Consider the following 9,602-nt stretch of genomic DNA (forward strand, 5'->3'; position numbering starts at 1 on the left):
GTCACATGAGCCACCACTCACGAAAGCATGTGGGAAGAATCCAAATTAACGAAGGTTGTCTGCCTCTAACAGATGGGAGCAGCAGGATGTGCACCAGCCTAGAAAGCCTTGCTTCAAGCATTTTTATGCTTTCACAGTTGCACAACTAGGCACGTCCGCAGGAGTCTTTATATTTTGTTGGAATATCCCGGCTGCTTTCCCCAGCATAAGGGCTACGTTTCGCCGTGGCGGAAGCGGTTCCACCGGATTCTACTATGGCTGTTTTACTGGGGGCGTTGTGCGCTGAGTCATTGGAAACGTAGCCATACAAAAATGCACGCGTCCGCATACGTTTCTCTCCTTTCTCTGGTATAGCATTTTGTAGAGCCAGCCTGGTACGGTACGCATGCAAAAAGCTCGTCGGTTAATAGTTAAAGCTTTTACACTGTTAATAAGTGCCGAGAGTGTTTACTGCGCCCAGTATGCGACGTTTTATGCTGCTGTGCGTCATGTTCCATACAGCCCTGAGCACGGGTAAGTTTCGGTTTCTCTTTTAAATGAGAAATTGGGTACATATAATATATTGGACAATGCACATTGACATTCGAATCTCTCGCCGCGGTTGATTTCTGCTTGTTTATGCATCTGGGAAATTCAATACAATAGTAATATTAAGAAATAATTTATATGACATATACGTAAATATATATTTAGATAAAAGAACTGTTGATCTCTGCAGTTCATTGCAAAAAATGGCAGGCTGAAATATAGTTTCTTGCTCTTGCCATAATGTCAAAAAGCGCTAATTGTGAAGCACATCAGCGATATTATAATGAATGTTGACAATCAACGCCTCTGTAAGAAAGTGGCGCAGTTTAGCGTCTCAGAGCTACACATATAGATTATGAAAGGACATACGATGTGCGATAATGATTACAGTGGAGAGCTTCGGAAGTATATTGACCACCTCGGTTCTTTTATCATGCATTGGCGGGGTGAAGTAAATAGGCATTTTTCCATACAGCTTTTCGAACTCTGGCTGCTGCGGGTTCGGTGCGTGTTCTTGGCTTTAGGTTGCAAACACTATACCCACTAAGCCGGCGAGTAATACTCTCAAAAATGGCGTTTGAATAACGTATCAGGAAGGCAAAGTGCACCAACAAATTTTTGTTGCAAATACCTGATAATACGGTATAAGGCGAAGGACGTCTCCTGAAATTTTCGAAACTCTTAAGGTAACCTCATCCTCAATAAATTGTACAATTTTGGAAGGTAAAATGGAAATGTGTTTCTTTACGCTCCCGATGCCTAAGGCAGTAGTAAACCATGCGCTCTTTTTGTAAATACTCTCAGAAATTGCGCCCACAACTGGCGCTGATTGCTCCCGCAGTTGCTTGCGTACCATAGAATTTGCGCGTTCTGCGCAAAGCTGCCTGGTGTTCAGTCTTTTTGCTTTTCATTCATGTTCATTTTTGCTGTTGAATGCTGCGCAGTCATATTTTATACGTGGCTTTAAGCCTGCTGTGTAGCGTAGAAAATCACAACCGTGTTTCACCGGTGCTTGTTTTCTCCGACTGCCTGCTTATGGTTCAAGCCCATAGGACCTATTTCGATGACGCCAGAAGGGAAAGCACTTTGCGTGAGCAGCTGTTAGGGACGTGTTTCCTGTTAACGCTGCGTCAATGACCGCCTAAATGAGGGGATGAAAGAAGAATAGAAGAAAAGGAGGCGCAAAGCGAGAAAATAATAGGTTTGAGTACAAGGACGCAATGGCAAAGCGCTGCAATAGTCATACTAGAATGACGTACCAGGTTACATAATTGATTCCAGCGAGCTAACTATATGCTCCCACTGGGTACGGTTGCACGTCACCATCTATCTGCACATTCTTTGCATCTATTGCAGTCATGCCAGACGCAGGCATTATATGAAAAGATAAGCGGTTCAGCGTGACCAACTCAAGCCAGCGTTGTACGGCCTTGCATGCGTAAAGCATGCCTACCAAACACACTTCACTCCACCCCTAAACTACTACTGACTAGTGATTTCAGTTGGCTACGCGAACTCTCTCAGCCAGGGCAGATGAATCCTACACTCATAACAGGAGTAATTGCAACGCTGGTAACTAGCTCAGCTGTTTGCGTCCTAGCTGTGACTAAGCTTCTATTGCTGCAAGTGCAAATTATCGCCAAACTAGACAGCAAACGTTATAATAAAGAGTTCTCTCCGGAGGCGGTGATGGTCTAGCCATCGAGTGTCAACACCCGGTCATCTAATACTGAGAATGGGAACAACACCAGGCGTTTGACTGTACGTCCTATGTGACTGTTGCGACCAGCCAGGTTTTCACAAAATCTACAGGCCTGATTGTAAGCGACAGGCAGTCAGCAGTATGGCGACCACGCTAGCTGTGTTTAGGGCGATTATCAGCCGTCCGCTGTTGGCAACTTACCTCTATTGCCAGCTTTTTGGTAATTTTATTTAGCAATTTGAAATACGCAAGTAAAGATAATTCTGGCAACGTTAAGTGTTTTAAATCGTGTAATATGGCCATCAGTGCGCACACCAACGTTCCGACACTCTTATGCAGGAAATACCCCTGTCACACGGCCACTTTCAAATCTATTGTATCAAGAGCATTCCAGGTTGTCAGTCGGGATTATATTCAGTGAAGTTGTGTTACGCTGGGCCATGACCTCGATCATCGTCAAAGATTCTATCATCTAACACCGAGGTGGTCTGGCGTCACCATCACCACAACAATTGTACAGGCATGCAGGCCATTGGCGTAAACGATTTAACCTTAAAAATATTAAAAACAAATTTACTTTTTTGTTGCAAAATTGTCATTCACTCTTGAAAATAATGCAGTTCTTTTCAAGAGGTTTTATTGGTTTATGCACTATTCAGCATGCAAGTATTGTTTGTTTTTGTTTCGATGGCAGCAGTTGCATTGTCGTCGTTCCAACTTGCTATGAAAGTGCGTCACAGTACGAAGACTCCCGGAAACGCTTTGGTTTGCTTGTCGTGATCTACAGGGCTGGTTGGCTCTTAAAACACTAGAAAGAAAAGTTTTACGTGCCGACCTGGTTATTCACGGCTCCACATCGAATAAAGCTTATAAGCGAAACAGTGCCATAACTGGCTTTCAACCGGCGATTGAATCAAAATCCACATTGTGTGTGGGCGAGAGGTGTAAAAAGATGTGCACCTTTGCTCGCCAAGCACGAAATGGGTGAAAAGGATAAGATGTCTCGGAAAGAGGTGCAACGTGTTCGTGGACCGTTTTGATGCTTCTTTCTTCCCCTCCCCCCCCCCCCCCCCCCCCGAAAGGTTGCCGAAAGGTGGGCGAACTCGTCAAAAAGTTTGAGCTCGGCCGGTGGCGGAATGCGTGGCAGGGGAAGAAGACAATGCCTGTAATACCTTACAAAGCAAGCTATCATCGACCAAAAATATTTTCATGAGAACTCAAGAGGGAGCAGCTTTATTGCTGAGCGAGTTTCGCGTGTAGTGCTCTATATAAGAATACTTCGAGCCAAGAACATGAGCGATCTGGAGTTAGCTGCCGACGATGCACCTCGGACACCGAGTCTGTCTGCCACGTTGTCCTCAAGCTGCAATTATTCGACCCTCCGTCTCCAACCCTTTGCCGGTAGCACTGGTCTCCCACTTCAAACACCCGGCGAAGTGGGATACCATTCCGGCTACTAAGTGGCGGCTGGACAGCTGGTGGCGCACACTACAGACAATTTGAAGCCAATCAAGCAACCGGTTATAACTACGTTTTTTTTTTAGTTTTGGTAACATTTCAGTTTTTTTTTTTGCCGATTCACGTCACCCGTTATAATGAGTTTAGCAAGGACGATTATCATCATCACTAGCTCCTCGTAGGAGGACAGTCTTTTCGGAGAGTTAAGTTACATCATCGTAAGTTTCATACATTTTCGAGCGACAATACTGCTCTCATTTCATTCTCAAGCGCATTGCTACTAGTGCTTCACGTCCAAACGTGCACGCTGCCGCCATTCAAAAGGCTTCGAGATATGAACAGGGCTTCGAAATTCTCCGCTGCTTAGACAGGCTATTGACTGAATTCCCAATTGAGGCGCCCGCGTAGCAGCCGTCAGGGTCATTTAAGTCGAACAATCAGTTTGAGGGGCTTTTAAATGCCAGCGTGGCAAGGGTATAAGCTCTGAAAAACAATTTTTAGCGTACATGTCATCTATTAGAAAAGTATATAAGCATATAAGGACACTATGGTCAGTCGATATGAACGACGCACAGGTATGCGTATTCGTAACATCGACTACTCCTGGCATAACCAAGAAGTTGCGCACTAACATTTTTTATTGTGCATTGCTCATTTATATTATAAAATACTGCAGATGCATGGGGTTAATAAAACGTCATTTTTTGCCGTCGTTCATGAGCTCAACCTTGGCGAGAAATGCAACCTTTTAGAAACAACTGTTTAGCTCTATGATGCGATATGAACGTTTTTGAGTGTTTATTACGCGCTTGACGTTTAGAATTGTAAAGGACAATTAATCCTCATGCACGTAGACGAAATTATCACCTCTTTTTAAACCTTAAATATCAGATGGATCACCGGAAGCGTATTGAAGTTCTACATTAAAGTAAAATAATCAAATTAGATTGCGCGTTAGAAGGCGCGATAGCCATAAAGGTGATGTGACATATTGTGTGACAACTGACCTCCACGGCTTTTCTTTCTAGGATTGCTGCTTCTTCCGGACAAGGTGCCGTTGGTTCCAACTTGCAGAAAGGCTCTTAATTTTGTAAGCTTACTACTTACCATGCGTTTCGATATATGTCCTTCCTGTTCGTTTGTATCAGAGCCGCGGCAATAAAGGCAGCAAGCATGAGACAACCATCCTCTATGACCCATAAATATATACTTTGAATTTTCTAAACCTTACTATGAGAGTGTCACATGTAAAACAAGCGTTGCAAAACCCAACCCGAAAACGCTCTACCGCTGAAAGCGTCATTGTACATTAGCGCGTTGAAATTAAAAACGCAATTTCAGGTCAGACGCAAAAAGCACACGACCCAAAACGACCCTCTTCCGACGTTTTTCTTTCGATGGCAATAAAAGAAATATTGAACACTCTTATGTCAACTGAATTCTGAACCTCCCTGTCGGAAAAAACTACAGCAAAGTTTCTGATGTTACGACAAAATTTCTGCGCGGTTTTTGACGGGAAACCTGTTGTGACAACAGAAGATTCTGTAGTAACATCAGAAATTTCTGTAGAGACAACAGAAAAGTGCTACAGAACTACAGACAACAGAAATATACTACAGAACAACCACAGAACTACAGAAAAGTCTGATGTTTACTACAGAACTACAGGATATTTTGTCGTAAAAGCTTTTAAGGTGCAATGAGAAAAAAGTGTAAAGTGCCACCTCCATGTTTTTCATCAACCTGTGCTCTTGCTAGCAGTAACTTGTTCGTTTCGTGCGAGTTTGTCCTACTGATACAAATAAACAAGAAGCTTTAAGTACTTGCAAACAAATGAAGAACACATGTTTCCGTTGTACTGAAGTTCTGCTGAAGCTTATAACGCGACAGCAATAGTTACTCGCGCCAGAAGACACCATTTGCAGATAATTGAGAGGCTAGCTTAAAATCCCTGGACCCTGACCTGAAGCTCCGCCTTCCACCTGGCCTACCCCGACGCGAAAAAACTTTGCTCTGCCACCTGTGGGTTTGTGTAGCATTCACAAACTCGTATTCTTTTATGATAGGCATGGCAAACAGCACTACATGTACAAACTGTGGATTCGATGAGTCTACAGGCCAAATTCTTTGTGAGTGCCCGATATACAGTGAGCAAAGGAAGTGTCTGTGCCGTTCGCTGGAGCATCTAGATGGAAGCCCATTGAGTGAAACTAAGATTTTAGGTCCCTGGCCGCGGCGATAGTGTGCGGCGAAGGCCTCCGAGGCACTGCTCCGCTTTATGAGAAGCACAGGCCTAATCGAAAGACTATGAGTTTGCTATGACATGACTGTAACGTGATGTAATGTGGCGTGTCTGTTATGGGACTATTAACTTCAACTATCCCTCTCTCACAACTTTTATATCCACTCATCCACTTCCCCCAGTGCAGGGTTGCAAACCGGTTGCTTTTACTGGTTAACCTCCCTGCCTTTCCTCCTCATCTTCCTCCTCCTCCTTAATAGCTTGTCCTTTAAATTATGCTTAAGTTATCTCACACGTAATAATAACACACAAATTAAGATATCACACTATGCACAAGACCACCAGGCATATACAGATATGAAGCCCCGCTGAAACCAAACGGCATACAAGCTAGCCTAGGTATGTGACAAAAGGTGCATGATTTCCGGGTTCGATCCTCATTGCCTGCTCTATCCTCAAACAGTATACCCGAGTTGGTAGCGCCAACCAACTTGGCCATGTCATTTGGTCTAGTGACGTCACGTAGTCAGCCGGTCAATAAGAGCACGGCCAAGTATAAGAACTTGAAGTGCAGATCACGACAGCTGACAAAGGGAGACGTGATGAGACATCTGCCTCTCATTGTTTCTTCGCCGGTGTGCCGCCTTTTCGGCTTCTCATGTTACGCACCAAGTTGCCACTGATCCCGCTTTGTTACTATAAGGTACCCAAGGTAATTTGTTGGACGAGGTGGTGACGATGTTCCATATCTACAGTGCGATAAACGGGACAAGAGAAAAAAAAAACATATAACCACAAGAACAGCGCTGACTGACAACCTGACAACCTGACTGACATTGTCAGTCAGCGCTGTGTTTGTAGTTATATGTTTTTTTCTCTCTTTTCCCTTTTATCGCGTTGTAGATAAGGAACTATAATATCTCATTATTCATTGGTCATTTGAGGTTCATGTGATGATCTAACTTTGGTCACTGGTGTCCGATAACTTAACGGCAAGCTGCTTAGCCCCTTGCAAGAGACCGAAACTGAATATTGTAGGCATAACGTCAATGATGATGAGCTCCGATTCAGGTTACTTATTGTTGAAGTCCGGTCACTCTTATTTATGATTTCTCTAATAGAGAGCTTGATTCTTACGTTTGAGCGGCCGGAAGCTGACGTGACGCTCAATATTATATCAAAAGGGTAGAAAGAGAAAGATAGAAAAACCAAACAAAAAACAAGAACAGAAAGCCAGGGATGTCAACTAGACTATGCCGATCAGGCTGCCCTACACATGGGGAAGGGAAAAAAGGGAGAAGAAAGAAAGATAGAATAGGATATTATAGATATTAGTGTAGAAGTATTTTTTTAATCACACTACTGTAAGGTTCAATGAAGAAGCAAGAAAAATTCTTAAATCCCTATGTTGCTGATTTCGCAAATATCCGTTGTGTAAGATTGCAGTTTCCACCGACACGGGCATTTTGTGAGCATCTGCGTACAAACATTTACGATTTAGGCTTTCTGGACAAAACTAATCAGTTGGCTTCCTTTTTAGAATTGGAATGCTTAAATTCTAAAAAAAAATTATTTCTTGTCAATTTAAACAATAAATAAAACATTTAGGTGGATATTCCGAAATTGAAAGCCCTATTCATTCCTGATTTTCGCGCCATCATAGCAGCAATAAAAAGCCGTCATTTATTTATTCTAGGTCCAGTACTGTAACCTTAATTTTCGGTTACGAAACTCACTTTTTGTTTTTTTTCCAGATGGTTCGAGGGAAGTACGTAGCCCAATGCGTATACCTATGTGAAGGACTGCCCTATCGGTCGTCTTGGGAGTACGACGGAACACCATGTGTGGTGAGACAATGTTAAAGAATTTCCGAGTAGCTACTAGCCAAAACAAGTATTCCAAAGAAGAATACTATACTTTTATAAGATGGCAAAAATTGCTTATAAACAGTTTATTTGCGCCTAGAACTTTCAATTTGGAAATCTGTAGGTGGCAAATAAACTGATTGGCCCGACTCCTTTTGAAGCTCAAGGCAACGCTTTTGAATTTTTATTATTCTCGCTCATTTTTGCGGTTAGCATAGTGGTTACTTGTTTCAAATTGGCTCAACGAAACTTTTACGCATACTGAAAATAAGGCTATAAAGATTAATCCATGACTCAGCACAGACTATGAGTCTTCATGCAGACAAAAATGAAAATGTGCGGTAAAACAAAATACAAGAGTTTAACGCTGCTGAACCAAACATTGAGCGAAAGCACTTGCTGCGGGTGACCGAGCGTTCTTCTTCTCTTTTTCTTCTTCCTCAGCTCACATATAAATCCCCGCTTTAACCAAGCCGTAGTACGTGCCTAAGTGGCATTCACGTTACCTATGGGTAACGTGAATGCCAGGGTCCTAGCAGGCTGATTCTGACATAACCGTCCCATGTGAAACGAGAGACCCAAGTTCGCAGCTCCTGCCAACTGAGCCGCGCCTCCGACCGCGCCACACCGACCGCTTGAGTTGGTAGCCCAGCTCTCACCGTAGTTTCACGTGGGGTGTGACCTCACAGCATCACGTGGGCAAGACGTGGCTGCCGCCGCGATACGCTGAAGACTAGAAACCTAGAGTAGTATTGCTTTCGCAATAAAAAAACTGATCCGAAGGTGCATGTGGTTACTTGCATGATATTTATTTGCAGGCATATAGTACTTGCGGCACTTGAAGGCAGAAGTGTTACATTTTATGGTAGAGGTCTGAGAGAAGCAACTCTGTAGAAGGCGAGCAATAAACGGTTGAGAGAAATCCTCAGTGCGCTTCAAGATTTCTGCAAGTGGACCTATGTCCCTTAGACTTAGGCCTTTTGTCCAAACGTTGCCTACCGCACAAAAGGCCTAAATCCTCGATCATTTTGCTCAGGATTCCGATTCTGTCCAAAATATTTTGGCTGTGTGCAAAAAAATGTTTCGGTGGTTTCTAAGGATCACCAAAACGTAAAATGTATTGTCCGCGCAAAACAATGTACGGGCTGGTAATTCTTTTCTGTTACAAATTAGTCTACTTCGTCGTAATTATGAGGTTTTCTTGCTACATAGGATATTCTTCAGGAACGGCACATGAGGTACATTTTTGAATAGGTGATTGCTTTACTTGCCCGTCAGCATCAGCATCAAATCGCCTGCTGACTGCGCTCTATGCAAAGCGAAAATATTTGTAAATGGGGGCAGTGTTGATGAAGAGAAAATGCTTCCAGGTTCGCATCGCTAATTTCTGCTCATTTACTTTCAGCAAATGGTGGGCGGAGAAACCACGGAAGGTTTTTGTAAAGACGGAAAGTGCGAGCTCGTCGAGACAAAAAGATGACGTCGTTTATATCACTACGATTGCTCGTGCCAAGGAATTCTCAAGACACAAGTTTCATTTATGACTTTCTCGCAACCGGGGTACCGTACTTATGCTTCATCAGGTGAAAAAACTTCACTAGAGGAAAAGCTTCACTTAAGGCACTATAAAAGCTCCAATGCCCTCAAAATAGGTATCGCTAACAAGACTTGGAAAGTCACTATGTATCGAAGAAAAATAATGTGGTCGCGTTATATATATGTCGTCTGGTTGCAACGTATTAAAGCGAGCCTACGTTCCAAAATAAGCGTTTTGCTTGAAGGTTCATGGTTTTGCTATGCATTTAGA

The 9,602-nt window shown here is 43.2% G+C and overlaps 1 long non-coding RNA gene across 1 annotated transcript; it reads left to right on the top strand.

Moving 5' to 3' along the window:
• The first annotated feature begins 351 nt into the window (after positions 1-351).
• LOC146195716 (uncharacterized) lies at positions 352-9,536 on the top strand. Its single transcript, XR_014705587.1, has 4 exons — positions 352-513; positions 4,717-4,778; positions 7,685-7,777; positions 9,201-9,536. It is a non-coding gene; the product is annotated as an uncharacterized LOC146195716 (long non-coding RNA).
• Positions 9,537-9,602: the final 66 nt, after the last annotated feature.

Source organism: Amblyomma maculatum, chromosome 3 (genome assembly GCF_055883805.1).
Source record: "Amblyomma maculatum isolate TAMU_Amacu chromosome 3, ASM5588380v1, whole genome shotgun sequence".
Classification (NCBI taxonomy): domain Eukaryota; kingdom Metazoa; phylum Arthropoda; class Arachnida; order Ixodida; family Ixodidae; genus Amblyomma; species Amblyomma maculatum.